Here is a 23,641-nt window from a genome sequence, read left to right on the forward strand (position 1 = left end):
GCGTTACGTTTCGCACACTCGAACAGCTATACGGATTCTCCTACACAGTGGCAGATATGTAAATACGGCGTTTACTTACAATTTCTCGCGCGTTACGTTTCGCACACTCGAACAGCTATACGGATTCTCCTACACAGTGACAGATATGTAAATACGGCGTTTACATACAATTTCTCACGCGTTACGTATCGAACACTCGAACACCTATACGGATTCTCCTGCACAGTGGCAGATATGTAAATACGGCGTTTACTTACAATTTCTCGCGCGTTACGTTTTGCACACTCGAACACCTATACGGATTCTCCTGCACAGTGACAGATATGTAAATACGACGTTTACTTACAATTTCTCACGCGTTATGTTTTGAACACTCGAACACCTATACGGATTCTCCTGCACAGTGGCAGATAAGTAAATACGACGTTTAGTTACAATTTCTCGCGCGTTACGTATCGAACACTCGAACACCTATACGGATTCTCCTGCACAGTGGAAGATATGTAAATACGGCGTTTACTTACAATTTCTTGCGCGTTACGTTTCGAACACTCGTACACCTATACGGATTCTCCTGCACAGTGGCAGATATGTAAATACGGCGTTTACTTACAATTTCTCGCGCGTTACGTTTCGCACACTCGAACAGCTATACGGATTCTCCTACACAGTGGCAGATATGTAAATACGGCGTTTACATACAATTTCTCACGCGTTACGTATCGAACACTCGACCACCTATACGGATTCTCCTGCACAGTGGCAGATATGTAAATACGGCGTTTACTTACAATTTCTCGCGCGTTACGTTTCGCACACTCGAACAGCTATACGGATTCTCCTACACAGTGGCAGATATGTAAATACGGCGTTTACATACAATTTCTCACGCGTTACGTATCGAACACTCGAACACCTATACGGATTCTCCTGCACAGTGGCAGATATGTAAATACGGCGTTTACTTACAATTTCTCGCGCGTTACGTTTCGCACACTCGAACAGCTATACGGATTCTCCTGCACAGTGGCAGATATGTAAATACGGCGTTTACTTACAATTTCTCGCGCGTTACGTTTCGCACACTCGAACAGCTATACGGATTCTCCTACACAGTGGCAGATATGTAAATACGGCGTTTACATACAATTTCTCACGCGTTACGTATCGAACACTCGAACACCTATACGGATTCTCCTGCACAGTGGCAGATATGTAAATACGGCGTTTACTTACAATTTCTCGCGCGTTACGTTTCGAACACTCGAACACCTATACGGATTCTCCTGGACAGTGGCAGATATGTAAATACGACGTTTACTTACAATTTCTCACGCGTTATGTTTTGAACACTCGAACACCTATACGGATTCTCCTGCACAGTGGCAGATAAGTAAACACGACGTTTACTTACAATTTCTCGCGCGTTACGTATCGAACACTCGAACACCAATACGGATTCTCCTGCACAGTGGCAGATATGTAAATACGGCGTTTACTTACAATTTCTTGCGCGTTACGTTTCGAACACTCGTACACCTATACGGATTCTCCTGCACAGTGGCAGATATGTAAATACGGCGTTTACTTACAATTTCTCGCGCGTTACGTTTCGCACACTCGAACAGCTATACGGATTCTCCTCCACAGTGGCAGATATGTAAATACGGCGTTTACATACAATTTCTCACGCGTTACGTATCGAACACTCGAACACCTATACGGATTCTCCTGCACAGTGGCAGATATGTAAATACGGCGTTTACTTACAATTTCTCGCGCGTTACGTTTCGCACACTCGAACAGCTATACGGATTCTCCTGCACAGTGGCAGATATGTAAATACGGCGTTTACTTACAATTTCTCGCGCGTTACGTTTCGCACACTCGAACAGCTATACGGATTCTCCTACACAGTGACAGATATGTAAATACGGCGTTTACATACAATTTCTCACGCGTTACGTATCGAACACTCGAACACCTATACGGATTCTCCTGCACAGTGGCAGATATGTAAATACGGCGTTTACTTACAATTTCTCGCGCGTTACGTTTCGCACACTCGAACAGCTATACGGATTCTCCTACACAGTGGCAGATATGTAAATACAGCGTTTACATACAATTTCTCACGCGTTACGTATCGAACACTCGAACACCTATACGGATTCTCCTGCACAGTGGCAGATATGTAAATACGGCGTTTACTTACAATTTCTCGCGCGTTACGTTTCGCACACTCGAACAGCTATACGGATTCTCCTGCACAGTGGCAGATATGTAAATACGGCGTTTACTTACAATTTCTCGCGCGTTACGTTTCGCACACTCGAACAGCTATACGGATTCTCCTACACAGTGGCAGATATGTAAATACGGCGTTTACATACAATTTCTCACGCGTTACGTATCGAACACTCGAACACCTATACGGATTCTCCTACACAGTGGCAGATATGTAAATACGGCGTTTACTTACAATTTCTCGCGCGTTACGTTTCGCACACTCGAACAGCTATACGGATTCTCCTGCACAGTGGCAGATATGTAAATACGGCGTTTACTTACAATTTCTCGCGCGTTACGTTTCGCACACTCGAACAGCTATACGGATTCTCCTACACAGTGACAGATATGTAAATACGGCGTTTACATACAATTTCTCACGCGTTACGTATCGAACACTCGAACACCTATACGGATTCTCCTGCACAGTGGCAGATATGTAAATACGGCGTTTACTTACAATTTCTCGCGCGTTACGTTTTGCACACTCGAACACCTATACGGATTCTCCTGCACAGTGACAGATATGTAAATACGACGTTTACTTACAATTTCTCACGCGTTATGTTTTGAACACTCGAACACCTATACGGATTCTCCTGCACAGTGGCAGATAAGTAAATACGACGTTTAGTTACAATTTCTCGCGCGTTACGTATCGAACACTCGAACACCTATACGGATTCTCCTGCACAGTGGAAGATATGTAAATACGGCGTTTACTTACAATTTCTTGCGCGTTACGTTTCGAACACTCGTACACCTATACGGATTCTCCTGCACAGTGGCAGATATGTAAATACGGCGTTTACTTACAATTTCTCGCGCGTTACGTTTCGCACACTCGAACAGCTATACGGATTCTCCTACACAGTGGCAGATATGTAAATACGGCGTTTACATACAATTTCTCACGCGTTACGTATCGAACACTCGACCACCTATACGGATTCTCCTGCACAGTGGCAGATATGTAAATACGGCGTTTACTTACAATTTCTCGCGCGTTACGTTTCGCACACTCGAACAGCTATACGGATTCTCCTACACAGTGGCAGATATGTAAATACGGCGTTTACATACAATTTCTCACGCGTTACGTATCGAACACTCGAACACCTATACGGATTCTCCTGCACAGTGGCAGATATGTAAATACGGCGTTTACTTAGAATTTCTCGCGCGTTACGTTTCGCACACTCGAACAGCTATACGGATTCTCCTGCACAGTGGCAGATATGTAAATACGGCATTTACTTACAATTTCTCGCGCGTTACGTTTCGCACACTCGAACAGCTATACGGATTCTCCTACACAGTGGCAGATATGTAAATACGGCGTTTACATACAATTTCTCACGCGTTACGTATCGAACACTCGAACACCTATACGGATTCTCCTGCACAGTGGCAGATATGTAAATACGGCGTTTACTTACAATTTCTCGCGCGTTACGTTTCGAACACTCGAACACCTATACGGATTCTCCTGGACAGTGGCAGATATGTAAATACGACGTTTACTTACAATTTCTCACGCGTTATGTTTTGAACACTCGAACACATATACGGATTCTCCTGCACAGTGGCAGATAAGTAAACACGACGTTTACTTACAATTTCTCGCGCGTTACGTATCGAACACTCGAACACCAATACGGATTCTCCTGCACAGTGGCAGATATGTAAATACGGCGTTTACTTACAATTTCTTGCGCGTTACGTATCGAACACTCGAACACCTATACGGATTCTCCTGCACAGTGGCAGATATGTAAATACGGCGTTTACTTACAATTTCTCGCGCGTTACGTTTCGCACACTCGAACAGCTATACGGATTCTCCTGCACAGTGGCAGATATGTAAATACGGCGTTTACTTACAATTTCTCGCGCGTTACGTTTCGCACACTCGAACAGCTATACGGATTCTCCTACACAGTGACAGATATGTAAATACGGCGTTTACATACAATTTCTCACGCGTTACGTATCGAACACTCGAACACCTATACGGATTCTCCTGTACAGTGGCAGATATGTAAATACGGCGTTTACTTACAATTTCTCGCGCGTTACGTTTTGCACACTCGAACACCTATACGGATTCTCCTGCACAGTGACAGATATGTAAATACGACGTTTACTTACAATTTCTCACGCGTTATGTTTTGAACACTCGAACACCTATACGGATTCTCCTGCACAGTGGCAGATAAGTAAATACGACGTTTAGTTACAATTTCTCGCGCGTTACGTATCGAACACTCGAACACCTATACGGATTCTCCTGCACAGTGGCAGATATGTAAATACGGCGTTTACTTACAATTTCTTGCGCGTTACGTTTCGAACACTCGTACACCTATACGGATTCTCCTGCACAGTGGCAGATATGTAAATACGGCGTTTACTTACAATTTCTCGCGCGTTACGTTTCGCACACTCGAACAGCTATACGGATTCTCCTACACAGTGGCAGATATGTAAATACGGCGTTTACATACAATTTCTCACGCGTTACGTATCGAACACTCGACCACCTATACGGATTCTCCTGCACAGTGGCAGATATGTAAATACGGCGTTTACTTACAATTTCTCGCGCGTTACGTTTCGCACACTCGAACAGCTATACGGATTCTCCTACACAGTGGCAGATATGTAAATACGGCGTTTACATACAATTTCTCACGCGTTACGTATCGAACACTCGAACACCTATACGGATTCTCCTGCACAGTGGCAGATATGTAAATACGGCGTTTACTTACAATTTCTCGCGCGTTACGTTTCGCACACTCGAACAGCTATACGGATTCTCCTGCACAGTGGCAGATATGTAAATACGGCGTTTACTTACAATTTCTCGCGCGTTACGTTTCGCACACTCGAACAGCTATACGGATTCTCCTACACAGTGGCAGATATGTAAATACGGCGTTTACATACAATTTCTCACGCGTTACGTATCGAACACTCGAACACCTATACGGATTCTCCTGCACAGTGGCAGATATGTAAATACGGCGTTTACTTACAATTTCTCGCGCGTTACGTTTCGAACACTCGAACACCTATACGGATTCTCCTGGACAGTGGCAGATATGTAAATACGACGTTTACTTACAATTTCTCACGCGTTAGGTTTTGAACACTCGAACACCTATACGGATTCTCCTGCACAGTGGCAGATAAGTAAACACGACGTTTACTTACAATTTCTCGCGCGTTACGTATCGAACACTCGAACACCAATACGGATTCTCCTGCACAGTGGCAGATATGTAAATACGGCGTTTACTTACAATTTCTTGCGCGTTACGTTTCGAACACTCGTACACCTATACGGATTCTCCTGCACAGTGGCAGATATGTAAATACGGCGTTTACTTACAATTTCTCGCGCGTTACGTTTCGCACACTCGAACAGCTATACGGATTCTCCTCCACAGTGGCAGATATGTAAATACGGCGTTTACATACAATTTCTCACGCGTTACGTATCGAACACTCGAACACCTATACGGATTCTCCTGCACAGTGGCAGATATGTAAATACGGCGTTTACTTACAATTTCTCGCGCGTTACGTTTCGCACACTCGAACAGCTATACGGATTCTCCTGCACAGTGGCAGATATGTAAATACGGCGTTTACTTACAATTTCTCGCGCGTTACGTTTCGCACACTCGAACAGCTATACGGATTCTCCTACACAGTGGCAGATATGTAAATACGGCGTTTACATACAATTTCTCACGCGTTACGTATCGAACACTCGAACACCTATACGGATTCTCCTGCACAGTGGCAGATATGTAAATACGGCGTTTACTTACAATTTCTCGCGCGTTACGTTTTGCACACTCGAACACCTATACGGATTCTCCTGCACAGTGACAGATATGTAAATACGACGTTTACTTACAATTTCTCACGCGTTATGTTTTGAACACTCGAACACCTATACGGATTCTCCTGCACAGTGGCAGATAAGTAAATACGACGTTTAGTTACAATTTCTCGCGCGTTACGTATCGAACACTCGAACACCTATACGGATTCTCCTGCACAGTGGCAGATATGTAAATACGGCGTTTACTTACAATTTCTTGCGCGTTACGTTTCGAACACTCGTACACCTACACGGATTCTCCTGCACAGTGGCAGATATGTAAATACGGCGTTTACTTACAATTTCTCGCGCGTTACGTTTCGCACACTCGAACAGCTATACGGATTCTCCTACACAGTGGCAGATATGTAAATACGGCGTTTACATACAATTTCTCACGCGTTACGTATCGAACACTCGACCACCTATACGGATTCTCCTGCACAGTGGCAGATATGTAAATACGGCGTTTACTTACAATTTCTCGCGCGTTACGTTTCGCACACTCGAACAGCTATACGGATTCTCCTACACAGTGGCAGATATGTAAATACAGCGTTTACATACAATTTCTCACGCGTTACGTATCGAACACTCGAACACCTATACGGATTCTCCTGCACAGTGGCAGATATGTAAATACGGCGTTTACTTACAATTTCTCGCGCGTTACGTTTCGCACACTCGAACAGCTATACGGATTCTCCTGCACAGTGGCAGATATGTAAATACGGCGTTTACTTACAATTTCTCGCGCGTTACGTTTCGCACACTCGAACAGCTATACGGATTCTCCTGCACAGTGGCAGATATGTAAATACGGCGTTTACTTACAATTTCTCGCGCGTTACGTTTCGCACACTCGAACAGCTATACGGATTCTCCTACACAGTGGCAGATATGTAAATACGGCGTTTACATACAATTTCTCACGCGTTACGTATCGAACACTCGAACACCTATACGGATTCTCCTGCACAGTGGCAGATATGTAAATACGGCGTTCACTTACAATTTCTCGCGCGTTACGTTTCGCACACTCGAACAGCTATACGGATTCTCCTGCACAGTGGCAGATATGTAAATACGGCGTTTACTTACAATTTCTCGCGCGTTACGTTTCGCACACTCGAACAGCTATACGGATTCTCCTCCACAGTGACAGATATGTAAATACGGCGTTTACATACAATTTCTCACGCGTTACGTATCGAACACTCGAACACCTATACGGATTCTCCTGCACAGTGGCAGATATGTAAATACGGCGTTTACTTACAATTTCTCGCGCGTTACGTTTTGCACACTCGAACACCTATACGGATTCTCCTGCACAGTGACAGATATGTAAATACGACGTTTACTTACAATTTCTCACGCGTTATGTTTTGAACACTCGAACACCTATACGGATTCTCCTGCACAGTGGCAGATAAGTAAATACGACGTTTAGTTACAATTTCTCGCGCGTTACGTATCGAACACTCGAACACCTATACGGATTCTCCTGCACAGTGGAAGATATGTAAATACGGCGTTTACTTACAATTTCTTGCGCGTTACGTTTCGAACACTCGTACACCTATACGGATTCTCCTGCACAGTGGCAGATATGTAAATACGGCGTTTACTTACAATTTCTCGCGCGTTACGTTTCGCACACTCGAACAGCTATACGGATTCTCCTACACAGTGGCAGATATGTAAATACGGCGTTTACATACAATTTCTCACGCGTTACGTATCGAACACTCGACCACCTATACGGATTCTCCTGCACAGTGGCAGATATGTAAATACGGCGTTTACTTACAATTTCTCGCGCGTTACGTTTCGCACACTCGAACAGCTATACGGATTCTCCTACACAGTGGCAGATATGTAAATACGGCGTTTACATACAATTTCTCACGCGTTACGTATCGAACACTCGAACACCTATACGGATTCTCCTGCACAGTGGCAGATATGTAAATATGGCGTTTACATACAATTTCTCGCGCGTTACGTTTCGCACACTCGAACAGCTATACGGATTCTCCTGCACAGTGGCAGATATGTAAATACGGCGTTTACTTACAATTTCTCGCGCGTTACGTTTCGCACACTCGAACAGCTATACGGATTCTCCTACACAGTGGCAGATATGTAAATACGGCGTTTACATACAATTTCTCACGCGTTACGTATCGAACACTCGAACACCTATACGGATTCTCCTGCACAGTGGCAGATATGTAAATACGGCGTTTACTTACAATTTCTCGCGCGTTACGTTTCGAACACTCGAACACCTATACGGATTCTCCTGGACAGTGGCAGATATGTAAATACGACGTTTACTTACAATTTCTCACGCGTTATGTTTTGAACACTCGAACACCTATACGGATTCTCCTGCACAGTGGCAGATAAGTAAATACGACGTTTACTTACAATTTCTCGCGCGTTACGTATCGAACACTCGAACACCTATACGGATTCTCCTGCACAGTGGCAGATATGTAAATACGGCGTTTACTTACAATTTCTTGCGCGTTACGTTTCGAACACTCGTACACCTATACGGATTCTCCTGCACAGTGGCAGATATGTAAATACGGCGTTTACTTACAATTTCTCGCGCGTTACGTTTCGCACACTCGAACAGCTATACGGATTCTTCTCCACAGTGGCAGATATGTAAATACGGCGTTTACATACAATTTCTCACGCGTTACGTATCGAACACTCGAACACCTATACGGATTCTCCTGCACAGTGGCAGATATGTAAATACGGCGTTTACTTACAATTTCTCGCGCGTTACGTTTTGCACACTCGAACACCTATACGGATTCTCCTGCACAGTGACAGATATGTAAATACGACGTTTACTTACAATTTCTCACGCGTTATGTTTTGAACACTCGAACACCTATACGGATTCTCCTGCACAGTGGCAGATAAGTAAATACGACGTTTAGTTACAATTTCTCGCGCGTTACGTATCGAACACTCGAACACCTATACGGATTCTCCTGCACAGTGGCAGATATGTAAATACGGCGTTTACTTACAATTTCTTGCGCGTTACGTTTCGAACACTCGTACACCTACACGGATTCTCCTGCACAGTGGCAGATATGTAAATACGGCGTTTACTTACAATTTCTCGCGCGTTACGTTTCGCACACTCGAACAGCTATACGGATTCTCCTACACAGTGGCAGATATGTAAATACGGCGTTTACATACAATTTCTCACGCGTTACGTATCGAACACTCGACCACCTATACGGATTCTCCTGCACAGTGGCAGATATGTAAATACGGCGTTTACTTACAATTTCTCGCGCGTTACGTTTCGCACACTCGAACAGCTATACGGATTCTCCTACACAGTGGCAGATATGTAAATACAGCGTTTACATACAATTTCTCACGCGTTACGTATCGAACACTCGAACACCTATACGGATTCTCCTGCACAGTGGCAGATATGTAAATACGGCGTTTACTTACAATTTCTCGCGCGTTACGTTTCGCACACTCGAACAGCTATACGGATTCTCCTGCACAGTGGCAGATATGTAAATACGGCGTTTACTTACAATTTCTCGCGCGTTACGTTTCGCACACTCGAACAGCTATACGGATTCTCCTACACAGTGGCAGATATGTAAATACGGCGTTTACATACAATTTCTCACGCGTTACGTATCGAACACTCGAACACCTATACGGATTCTCCTGCATAGTGGCAGATATGTAAATACGGCGTTTACTTACAATTTCTCGCGCGTTACGTTTCGCACACTCGAACAGCTATACGGATTCTCCTACACAGTGGCAGATATGTAAATACGGCGTTTACTTACAATTTCTCGCGCGTTACGTTTCGCACACTCGAACAGCTATACGGATTCTCCTACACAGTGACAGATATGTAAATACGGCGTTTACATACAATTTCTCACGCGTTACGTATCGAACACTCGAACACCTATACGGATTCTCCTGCACAGTGGCAGATATGTAAATACGGCGTTTACTTACAATTTCTCGCGCGTTACGTTTTGCACACTCGAACACCTATACGGATTCTCCTGCACAGTGACAGATCTGTAAATACGACGTTTACTTACAATTTCTCACGCGTTATGTTTTGAACACTCGAACACCTATACGGATTCTCCTGCACAGTGGCAGATAAGTAAATACGACGTTTAGTTACAATTTCTCGCGCGTTACGTATCGAACACTCGAACACCTATACGGATTCTCCTGCACAGTGGAAGATATGTAAATACGGCGTTTACTTACAATTTCTTGCGCGTTACGTTTCGAACACTCGTACACCTATACGGATTCTCCTGCACAGTGGCAGATATGTAAATACGGCGTTTACATACAATTTCTCGCGCGTTACGTTTCGCACACTCGAACACCTATACGGATTCTCCTACACAGTGGCAGATATGTAAATACGGCGTTTACATACAATTTCTCGCGCGTTACGTATCGAACACTCGAACACCTATACGGATTCTCCTGCACAGTGACAGATATGTAAATACGGCGTTTACTTACAATTTCTCACGCGTTATGTTTTGAACACTCGAACACCTATACGGATTCTCCTGCACAGTGGCAGATATGTAAATACGGCGTTTACATACAATTTCTCACGCGTTACGTATCGAACACTCGAACACTTATACGGATTCTCCTGCACAGTGGCAGATATGTAAATACGGCGTTTACTTACAATTTCTTGCGCGTAACGTTTCGCACACTCGAACAGCTATACGGATTCTCCTGCACAGTGGCAGATATGTAAATACGGCGTTTACTTACAATTTCTCGCGCGTTACGTTTCGCACACTCGAACAGCTATACGGATTCTCCTACACAGTGGCAGATATGTAAATACGGCGTTTACATACAATTTCTCACGCGTTACGTATCGAACACTCGACCACCTATACGGATTCTCCTGCACAGTGGCAGATATGTAAATACGGCGTTTACTTACAATTTCTCGCGCGTTACGTTTCGCACACTCGAACAGCTATACGGATTCTCCTACACAGTGGCAGATATGTAAATACGGCGTTTACATACAATTTCTCACGCGTTACGTATCGAACACTCGAACACCTATACGGATTCTCCTGCACAGTGGCAGATATGTAAATACGGCGTTTACTTACAATTTCAAGCGCGTTACGTTTCGCACACTCGAACAGCTATACGGATTCTCCTGCACAGTGGCAGATATGTAAATACGGCGTTTACTTACAATTTCTCGCGCGTTACGTTTCGCACACTCGTACACCTATACGGATTCTCCTACACAGTGGCAGATATGTAAATACGGCGTTTACATACAATTTCTCGCGCGTTACGTATCGAACACTCGAACACCTATACGGATTCTCCTGCACAGTGGCAGATATGTAAATACGGCGTTTACTTACAATTTCTCGCGCGTTACGTTTCGGACACTCGAACACCTATACGGATTCTCCTGGACAGTGGCAGATATGTAAATACGACGTTTACTTACAATTTCTCGCGCGTTACGTTTCGCACACTCGAACACCTATACGGATTCTCCTGCACAGTGGCAGATAAGTAAATACGACGTTTACTTACAATTTCTCGCGCGTTACGTTTCGCACACTCGAACAGCTATACGGATTCTCCTACACAGTGGCAGATATGTAAATACGGCGTTTACATACAATTTCTCACGCGTTACGTATCGAACACTCGAACACCTATACGGATTCTCCTGCACAGTGGCAGATATGTAAATACGGCGTTTACTTACAATTTCTCGCGCGTTACGTTTCGCACACTCGAACAGCTATACGGATTCTCCTCCACAGTGGCAGATATGTAAATACGGCGTTTACATACAATTTCTCACGCGTTACGTATCGAACACTCGAACACCTATACGGATTCTCCTGCACAGTGGCAGATATGTAAATACGGCGTTTACTTACAATTTCTCGCGCGTTACGTTTTGCACACTCGAACACCTATACGGATTCTCCTGCACAGTGACAGATATGTAAATACGACGTTTACTTACAATTTCTCACGCGTTATGTTTTGAACACTCGAACACCTATACGGATTCTCCTGCACAGTGGCAGATAAGTAAATACGACGTTTAGTTACAATTTCTCGCGCGTTACGTATCGAACACTCGAACACCTATACGGATTCTCCTGCACAGTGGAAGATATGTAAATACGGCGTTTACTTACAATTTCTTGCGCGTTACGTTTCGAACACTCGTACACCTATACGGATTCTCCTGCACAGTGGCAGATATGTAAATACGACGTTTACTTACAATTTCTCGCGCGTTACGTTTCGCACACTCGAACAGCTATACGGATTCTCCTACACAGTGGCAGATATGTAAATACGGCGTTTACATACAATTTCTCACGCGTTACGTATCGAACACTCGACCACCTATACGGATTCTCCTGCACAGTGGCAGATATGTAAATACGGCGTTTACTTACAATTTCTCGCGCGTTACGTTTCGCACACTCGAACAGCTATACGGATTCTCCTACACAGTGGCAGATATGTAAATACGGCGTTTACATACAATTTCTCACGCGTTACGTATCGAACACTCGAACACCTATACGGATTCTCCTGCACAGTGGCAGATATGTAAATACGGCGTTTACTTACAATTTCTCGCGCGTTACGTTTCGCACACTCGAACAGCTATACGGATTCTCCTGCACAGTGGCAGATATGTAAATACGGCGTTTACTTACAATTTCTCGCGCGTTACGTTTCGCACACTCGAACAGCTATACGGATTCTCCTACACAGTGGCAGATATGTAAATACGGCGTTTACATACAATTTCTCACGCGTTACGTATCGAACACTCGAACACCTATACGGATTCTCCTGCACAGTGGCAGATATGTAAATACGGCGTTTACTTACAATTTCTCGCGCGTTACGTTTCGAACACTCGAACACCTATACGGATTCTCCTGGACAGTGGCAGATATGTAAATACGACGTTCACTTACAATTTCTCACGCGTTATGTTTTGAACACTCGAACACCTATACGGATTCTCCTGCACAGTGGCAGATAAGTAAACACGACGTTTACTTACAATTTCTCGCGCGTTACGTATCGAACACTCGAACACCAATACGGATTCTCCTGCACAGTGGCAGATATGTAAATACGGCGTTTACTTACAATTTCTTGCGCGTTACGTTTCGAACACTCGTACACCAATACGGATTCTCCTGCACAGTGGCAGATATGTAAATACGGCGTTTACTTACAATTTCTCGCGCGTTACGTTTCGCACACTCGAACAGCTATACGGATTCTCCTCCACAGTGGCAGATATGTAAATACGGCGTTTACATACAATTTCTCACGCGTTACGTATCGAACACTCGAACACCTATACGGATTCTCCTGCACAGTGGCAGATATGTAAATACGGCGTTTACTTACAATTTCTCGCGCGTTACGTTTCGCACACTCGAACAGCTATACGGATTCTCCTGCACAGTGGCAGATATGTAAATACGGCGTTTACTTACAATTTCTCGCGCGTTACGTTTCGCACACTCGAACAGCTATACGGATTCTCCTACACAGTGGCAGATATGTAAATACGGCGTTTACATACAATTTCTCACGCGTTACGTATCGAACACTCGAACACCTATACGGATTCTCCTGCACAGTGGCAGATATGTAAATACGGCGTTTACTTACAATTTCTCGCGCGTTACGTTTTGCACACTCGAACACCTATACGGATTCTCCTGCACAGTGACAGATATGTAAATACGACGTTTACTTACAATTTCTCACGCGTTATGTTTTGAACACTCGAACACCTATACGGATTCTCCTGCACAGTGGCAGATAAGTAAATACGACGTTTAGTTACAATTTCTCGCGCGTTACGTATCGAACACTCGAACACCTATACGGATTCTCCTGCACAGTGGCAGATATGTAAATACGGCGTTTACTTACAATTTCTTGCGCGTTACGTTTCGAACACTCGTACACCTACACGGATTCTCCTGCACAGTGGCAGATATGTAAATACGGCGTTTACTTACAATTTCTCGCGCGTTACGTTTCGCACACTCGAACAGCTATACGGATTCTCCTACACAGTGGCAGATATGTAAATACGGCGTTTACATACAATTTCTCACGCGTTACGTATCGAACACTCGACCACCTATACGGATTCTCCTGCACAGTGGCAGATATGTAAATACGGCGTTTACTTACAATTTCTCGCGCGTTACGTTTCGCACACTCGAACAGCTATACGGATTCTCCTACACAGTGGCAGATATGTAAATACAGCGTTTACATACAATTTCTCACGCGTTACGTATCGAACACTCGAACACCTATACGGATTCTCCTGCACAGTGGCAGATATGTAAATACGGCGTTTACTTACAATTTCTCGCGCGTTACGTTTCGCACACTCGAACAGCTATACGGATTCTCCTGCACAGTGGCAGATATGTAAATACGGCGTTTACTTACAATTTCTCGCGCGTTACGTTTCGCACACTCGAACAGCTATACGGATTCTCCTACACAGTGGCAGATATGTAAATACGGCGTTTACATACAATTTCTCACGCGTTACGTATCGAACACTCGAACACCTATACGGATTCTCCTGCACAGTGGCAGATATGTAAATACGGCGTTTACTTACAATTTCTCGCGCGTTACGTTTCGAACACTCGAACACCTATACGGATTCTCTTGGACAGTGGCAGATATGTAAATACGACGTTTACTTACAATTTCTCGCGCGTTATGTTTTGAACACTCGAACACCTATACGGATTCTCCTGCACAGTGGCAGATAAGTAAATACGACGTTTACTTACAATTTCTCGCGCGTTACGTATCGAACACTCGAACACCTATACGGATTCTCCTGCACAGTGGCAGATATGTAAATACGGCGTTTACTTACAATTTCTTGCGTGTTACGTTTCGAACACTCGTACACCTATACGGATTCTCCTGCATAGTGGCAGATATGTAAATACGGCGTTTACTTACAATTTCTCGCGCGTTACGTTTCGCACACTCGAACAGCTATACGGATTCTCCTCCACAGTGGCAGATATGTAAATACGGCGTTTACATACAATTTCTCACGCGTTACGTATCGAACACTCGAACACGTATACGGATTCTCCTGCACAGTGGCAGATATGTAAATACGGCGTTTACTTACAATTTCTCGCGCGTTACGTTTCGCACACTCGAACAGCTATTCGGATTCTCCTGCACAGTGGCAGATATGTAAATACGGCGTTTACTTACAATTTCTCGCGCGTTACGTTTCGCACACTCGAACAGTTATACGGATTCTCCTACACAGTGGCAGATATGTAAATACGGCGTTTACATACAATTTCTCACGCGTTACGTATCGAACACTCGAACACCTATACGGATTCTCCTGCACAGTGGCAGATATGTAAATACGGCGTTTACTTACAATTTCTCGCGCGTTACGATTTGCACACTCGAACACCTATACGGATTCTCCTGCACAGTGACAGATATGTAAATACGACGTTTACTTACAATTTCTCACGCGTTATGTTTTGAACACTCGAACACCTATACGGATTCTCCTGCACAGTGGCAGATAAGTAAATACGACGTTTAGTTACAATTTCTCGCGCGTTACGTATCGAACACTCGAACACCTATACGGATTCTCCTGCACAGTGGCAGATATGTAAATACGGCGTTTACTTACAATTTCTTGCGCGTTACGTTTCGAACACTCGTACACCTATACGGATTCTCCTGCACAGTGGCAGATATGTAAATACGGCGTTTACTTACAATTTCTCGCGCGTTACGTTTCGCACACTCGAACAGCTATACGGATTCTCCTACACAGTGGCAGATATGTAAATACGGCGTTTACATACAATTTCTCACGCGTTACGTATCGAACACTCGAACACCTATACGGATTCTCCTGCACAGTGGCAGATATGTAAATACGACGTTTACTTACAATTTCTCGCGCGTTACGTTTCGAACACTCGAACACCTATACGGATTCTCCTACACAGTGGCAGATATGTAAATACGGCGTTTACTTACAATTTCTCGCGCGTTACGTTTCGAACACTCGAACACCTATACGGATTCTCCTGGACAGTGGCAGATATGTAAATACGGCGTTTACTTACAATTTCTTGCGCGTTACGTTTCGAACACTCGAACACCTATACGGATTCTCCTGCACAGTGGCAGATATGTAAATACGGCGTTTACTTACAATTTCTCACGCGTGACGTTTCGAACACTCGAACACCTATACGGATTCTCCTGCACAGTGGCAGATATGTAAATACGGCGTTTACTTACAATTTCTCGCGCGTTACGTTTTGCATACTCGAACACCTATACGGATTCTCCTGCACAGTGGCAGATATGTAAATACGACGTTTACTTACAATTTCTCACGCGTTATGTTTTGAACACTCGAACACCTATACGGATTCTCCTGCACAGTGGCAGATAAGTAAATACGACGTTTACTTACAATTTCTCGCGCGTTACGTATCGAACACTCGAATACCTATACGGATTCTCCTGCACAGTGGCAGATATGTAAATACGGCGTTTACTTACAATTTCTTGCGCGTTACGTTTCGAACACTCGTACACCTATACGGATTCTCCTGCACAGTGGCAGATATGTAAATACGGCGTTTACTTACAATTTCTGGCGCGTTACGTTTCGCACACTCGAACAGCTATACGGATTCTCCTACACAGTGGCAGATATGTAAATACGGCGTTTACATACAATTTCTCACGCGTTACGTATCGAACACTCGACCACCTATACGGATTCTCCTGCACAGTGGCAGATATGTAAATACGGCGTTTACTTACAATTTCTTGCGCGTTACGTTTCGCTCACTCGAACAGCTATACGGATTCTCCTGCACAGTGGCAGATATGTAAATACGGCGTTTACTTACAATTTCTCGCGCGTTACGTTTCGCACACTCGAACAGCTATACGGATTCTCCTACACAGTGGCAGATATGTAAATACGGCGTTTACATACAATTTCTCACGCGTTACGTATCGAACACTCGAACACCTATACGGATTCTCCTGCACAGTGGCAGATATGTAAATACGGCGTTTACTTACAATTTCTCGCGCGTTACGTTTCGAACACTCGAACACCTATACGGATTCTCCCGGACAGTGGCAGATATGTAAATACGACGTTTACTTACAATTTCTCACGCGTTATGTTTTGAACACTCGAACACCTATACGGATTCTCCTGCACAGTGGCAGATAAGTAAATACGACGTTTACTTACAATTTCTCGCGCGTTACGTATCGAACACTCGAACACCTATACGGATTCTCCTGCACAGTGGCAGATATGTAAATACGGCGTTTACTTACAATTTCTCGCGCGTTACGTTTCGAACACTCGAACACCTATACGGATTCTCCTGGACAGTGGCAGATATGTAAATACGACGTTTACTTACAATTTCTTGCGCGTTACGTTTCGAACACTCGTACACCTATACGGATTCTCCTGTACAGTGGCAGATATGTAAATACGGCGTTTACTTACAATTTCTCGCGCGTTACGTTTCGCACACTCGAACAGCTATACGGATTCTCCTACACAGTGGCAGATATGTAAATACGGCGTTTACATACAATTTCTCACGCGTTACGTATCGAACACTCGAACACCTATACGGATTCTCCTGCACAGTGGCAGATATGTAAATACGGCGTTTACTTACAATTTCTCGCGCGTTACGTTTCGCACACTCGATAAGCTATACGGATTCTCCTGCACAGTGGCAGATATGTAAATACGGCGTTTACTTACATTTTCTCGCGCGTTACGTTTCGCACACTCGAACAGCTATACGGATTCTCCTACACAGTGGCAGATATGTAAATACGGCGTTTACATACAATTTCTCACGCGTTACGTATCGAACACTCGAACACCTATACGGATTCTCCTGCACAGTGGCAGATATGTAAATACGGCGTTTACTTACAATTTCTCGCGCGTTACGTTTCGAACACTCGAACACCTATACGGATTCTCCTGGACAGTGGCAGATATGTAAATACGACGTTTACTTACAATTTCTCGCGCGTTATGTTTTGAACACTCGAACACCTATACGGATTCTCCTGCACAGTGGCAGATAAGTAAATACGACGTTTACTTACAATTTCTCGCGCGTTACGTATCGAACACTCGAACACCTATACGGATTCTCCTGCACAGTGGCAGATATGTAAATACGGCGTTTACTTACAATTTCTCGCGCGTTACGTTTCGAACACTCGAACACCTATACGGATTCTCCTGGACAGTGGCAGATATGTAAATACGACGTTTACTTACAATTTCTTGCGCGTTACGTTTCGAACACTCGTACACCTATACGGATTCTCCTGCACAGTGGCAGATATGTAAATACGGCGTTTACTTACAATTTCTCGCGCGTTACGTTTCGCACACTCGAACAGCTATACGGATTCTCCTACACAGTGGCAGATATGTAAATACGGCGTTTACATACAATTTCTCACGCGTTACGTATCGAACACTCGAACACCTATACGGATTCTCCTGCACAGTGGCAGATATGTAAATACGGCGTTTACTTACAATTTCTCGCGCGTTACGTTTCGCACACTCAAACAGCTATACGGATTCTCCTACACAGTGGCAGATATGTAAATACGGCGTTTACATACAATTTCTCACGCGTTACGTATCGAACACTCGAACACCTATACGGATTCTCCTGCACAGTGGCAGATATGTAAATACGGCGTTTACTTACAATTTCTCGCGCGTTACGCTTCGCACACTCGAACAGCTATACGGATTCTCCTGCACAGTGGCAGATATGTAAATACGGCGTTTACTTACAATTTCTCGCGCGTTACGTTTCGCACACTCGAACAGCTATACGGATTCTCCTACACAGTGGCAGATATGTAAATACGGCGTTTACATACAATTTCTCACGCGTTACGTATCGAACACTCGAACACCTATACGGATTCTCCTGCACAGTGGCAGATATGTAAATACGTCGTTTACTTACAATTTCTCGCGCGTTACGTTTCGAACACTCGTACACCTATACGGATTCTCCTTCACAGTGGCAGATATTTAAATACGGCGTTTACTTACAATTTCTCGCGCGTTACGCTTCGCACACTCGAACAGCTATACGGATTCTCCTACACAGTGACAGATATGTAAATACGGCGTTTACATACAATTTCTCACGCGTTACGTATCGAACACTCGAACACCTATACGGATTCTCCTGCACAGTGGCAGATATGTAAATACGGCGTTTACTTACAATTTCTCGCGCGTTACGTTTCGAACACTCGAACACCTATACGGATTCTCCTGGACAGTGGCAGATATGTAAATACGACGTTTACTTACAATTTCTCACGCGTTATGTTTTGAACACTCGAACACCTATACGGATTCTCCTGCACAGTGGCAGATAAGTAAATACGACGTTTACTTACAATTTCTCGCGCGTTACGTATCGAACACTCGAACACCTATACGGATTCTCCTGCACAGTGGCAGATATGTAAATACGGCGTTTACATACAATTTCTCGCGCGTTACGTTTCGAACACTCGAACACCTATACGGATTCTCCTGGACAGTGGCAGATATGTAAATACGACGTTTACTTACAATTTCTTGCGCGTTACGTTTCGAACACTCGTACACCTAGACGGATTCTCCTGCACAGTGGCAGATATGTAAATACGGCGTTTACTTACAATTTCTCGCGCGTTACGTTTCGCACACTCGAACAGCTATACGGATTCTCCTACACAGTGGCAGATATGTAAATACGGCGTTTACATACAATTTCTCACGCGTTACGTATCGAACACTCGAACACCTATACGGATTCTCCTGCACAGTGGCAGATATGTAAATACGGCGTTTACTTACAATTTCTCGCGCGTTACGTTTCGCACACTCGATAAGCTATACGGATTCTCCTGCACAGTGGCAGATATGTAAATACGGCGTTTACTTACAATTTCTCGCGCGTTACGTTTCGCACACTCGAACAGCTATACGGATTCTCCTACACAGTGGCAGTTATGTAAATACGGCGTTTACATACAATTTCTCACGCGTTACGTATCGAACACTCGAACACCTATACGGATTCTCCTGCACAGTGGCAGATATGTAAATACGGCGTTTACTTACAATTTCTCGCGCGTTACGTTTCGCACACTCGAACAGCTATACGGATTCTCCTACACAGTGGCAGATATGTAAATACGGCGTTTACATACAATTTCTCACGCGTTACGTATCGAACACTCGAACACCTATACGGATTCTCCTGCACAGTGGCAGATATGTAAATACGGCGTTTACTTACAATTTCTCGCGCGTTACGTTTCGCACACTCGAACAGCTATACGGATTCTCCTGCACAGTGGCAGATATGTAAATACGGCGTTTACTTACAATTTTTCGCGCGTTACGTTTCGCACACTCGAACAGCTATACGGATTCTCCTACACAGTGGCAGATATGTAAATACGGCGTTTACATACAATTTCTCACGCGTTACGTATCGAACACTGGAACACCTATACAGATTCTCCTGCACAGTGGCAGATATGTAAATACGGCGTTTACTTACAATTTCTCGCGCGTTACGTTTCGAACACTCGAACACCTATACGGATTCTCCTGGACAGTGGCAGATATGTAAATACGACATTTACTTACAATTTCTCACGCGTTATGTTTTGAACACTCGAACACCTATACGGATTCTCCTGCACAGTGGCAGATAAGTAAATACGACGTTTACCTACAATTTCTCGCGCGTTACGTATCGAACACTCGAACACCTATACGGATTCTCCTGCACAGTGGCAGATATGTAAATACGGCGTTTACTTACAATTTCTTGCGCGTTACGTTTCGAACACTCGTACACCTATACGGATTCTCCTGCACAGTGGCAGATATGTAAATACGGCGTTTACTTACAATTTCTCGCGCGTTACGTTTCGCACACTCGAACAGCTATACGGATTCTCCTACACAGTGGCAGATATGTAAATACGGCGTTTACATACAATTTCTCACGCGTTACGTATCGAACACTCGAACACCTATACGGATTCTCCTGCACAGTGGCAGATATGTAAATACGGCGTTTACTTACAATTTCTCGCGCGTTACGTTTCGCACACTCGAACAGCTATACGGATTCTCCTGCACAGTGGCAGATATGTGAATACGGCGTTTACTTACAATTTCTCGCGCGTTACGTTTCGCACACTCGAACAGCTATACGGATTCTCCTACACAGTGGCAGATATGTAAATACGGCGTTTACATACAATTTCTCACGCGTTACGTATCGAACACTCGAACACCTATACGGATTCTCCTGCACAGTGGCAGATATGTAAATACGGCGTTTACTTACAATTTCTCGCGCGTTACGTTTTGCTCACTCGAACACCTATACGGATTCTCCTGCACAGTGACAGATATGTAAATACGACGTTTACTTACAATTTCTCACGCGTTATGTTTTGAACACTCGAACACCTATACGGATTCTCCTGCACAGTGGCAGATAAGTAAATACGACGTTTAGTTACAATTTCTCGCGCGTTACGTATCGAACACTCGAACACCTATACGGATTCTCCTGCACAGTGGCAGATATGTAAATACGGCGTTTACTTACAATTTCTTGCGCGTTACGTTTCGAACACTCGTACACCTATACGGATTCTCCTGCACAGTGGCAGATATGTAAATACGGCGTTTACTTACAATTTCTCGCGCGTTACGTTTCGCACACTCGAACAGCTATACGGATTCTCCTACACAGTGGCAGATATGTAAATACGGCGTTTACATACAATTTCTCACGCGTTACGTATCGAACACTCGAACACCTATACGGATTCTCCTGCACAGTGGCAGATATGTAAATACGGCGTTTACTTACAATTTCTCGCGCGTTACGTTTCGCACACTCGAACAGCTATACGGATTCTCCTGCACAGTGGCAGATATGTGAATACGGCGTTTACTTACAATTTCTCGCGCGTTACGTTTCGCACACTCGAACAGCTATACGGATTCTCCTACACAGTGGCAGATATGTAATTACGGCGTTTACATACAATTTCTCACGCGTTACGTATCGAACACTCGAACACCTATACGGATTCTCCTGCACAGTGGCAGATATGTAAATACGGCGTTTACTTACAATTTCTCGCGCGTTACGTTTTGCACACTCGAACACCTATACGGATTCTCCTGCACAGTGACAGATATGTAAATACGACGTTTACTTACAATTTCTCACGCGTTATGTTTTGAACACTCGAACACCTATACGGATTCTCCTGCACAGTGGCAGATAAGTAAATACGACGTTTAGTTACAATTTCTCGCGCGTTACGTATCGAACACTCGAACACCTATACGGATTCTCCTGCACAGTGGCAGATATGTAAATACGGCGTTTACTTACAATTTCTTGCGCGTTACGTTTCGAACACTCGTACACCTATACGGATTCTCCTGCACAGTGGCAGATATGTAAATACGGCGTTTACTTACAATTTCTCGCGCGTTACGTTTCGCACACTCGAACAGCTATACGGATTCTCCTACACAGTGGCAGATATGTAAATACGGCGTTTACATACAATTTCTCACGCGTTACGTATCGAACACTCGAACACCTATACGGATTCTCCTGCACAGTGGCAGATATGTAAATACGACGTTTACTTACAATTTCTCGCGCGTTACATTTCGAACACTCGAACACCTATACGGATTCTCCTGCACAGTGGCAGATATGTAAATACGGCGTTTACTTACAATTTCTCGCGCGTTACGTTTCGAACACTCGAACACCTATACGGATTCTCCTGGACAGTGGCAGATATGTAAATACGACGTTTACTTACAATTTCTCACGCGTTATGTTTTGAACACTCGAACACCTATACGGATTCTCCTGCACAGTGGCAGATAAGTAAATACGACGTTTACTTACAATTTCTCGCGCGTTACGTATCGAACACTCGAACACCTATACGGATTCTCCTGCACAGTGGCAGATATGTAAATACGGCGTTTACTTACAATTTCTCGCGCGTTACGTTTCGAACACTCGAACACCTATACGGATTCTCCTGGACAGTGGCAGATATGTAAATACGACGTTTACTTACAATTTCTTGCGCGTTACGTTTCGAACACTCGTACACCTAGACGGATTCTCCTGCACAGTGGCAGAT

This window comes from Camellia sinensis, unplaced genomic scaffold, assembly GCF_055761805.1.
Source record: "Camellia sinensis isolate YWXY unplaced genomic scaffold, ASM5576180v1 Unanchor11, whole genome shotgun sequence".
Taxonomy (NCBI): Eukaryota; Viridiplantae; Streptophyta; class Magnoliopsida; order Ericales; family Theaceae; genus Camellia; species Camellia sinensis.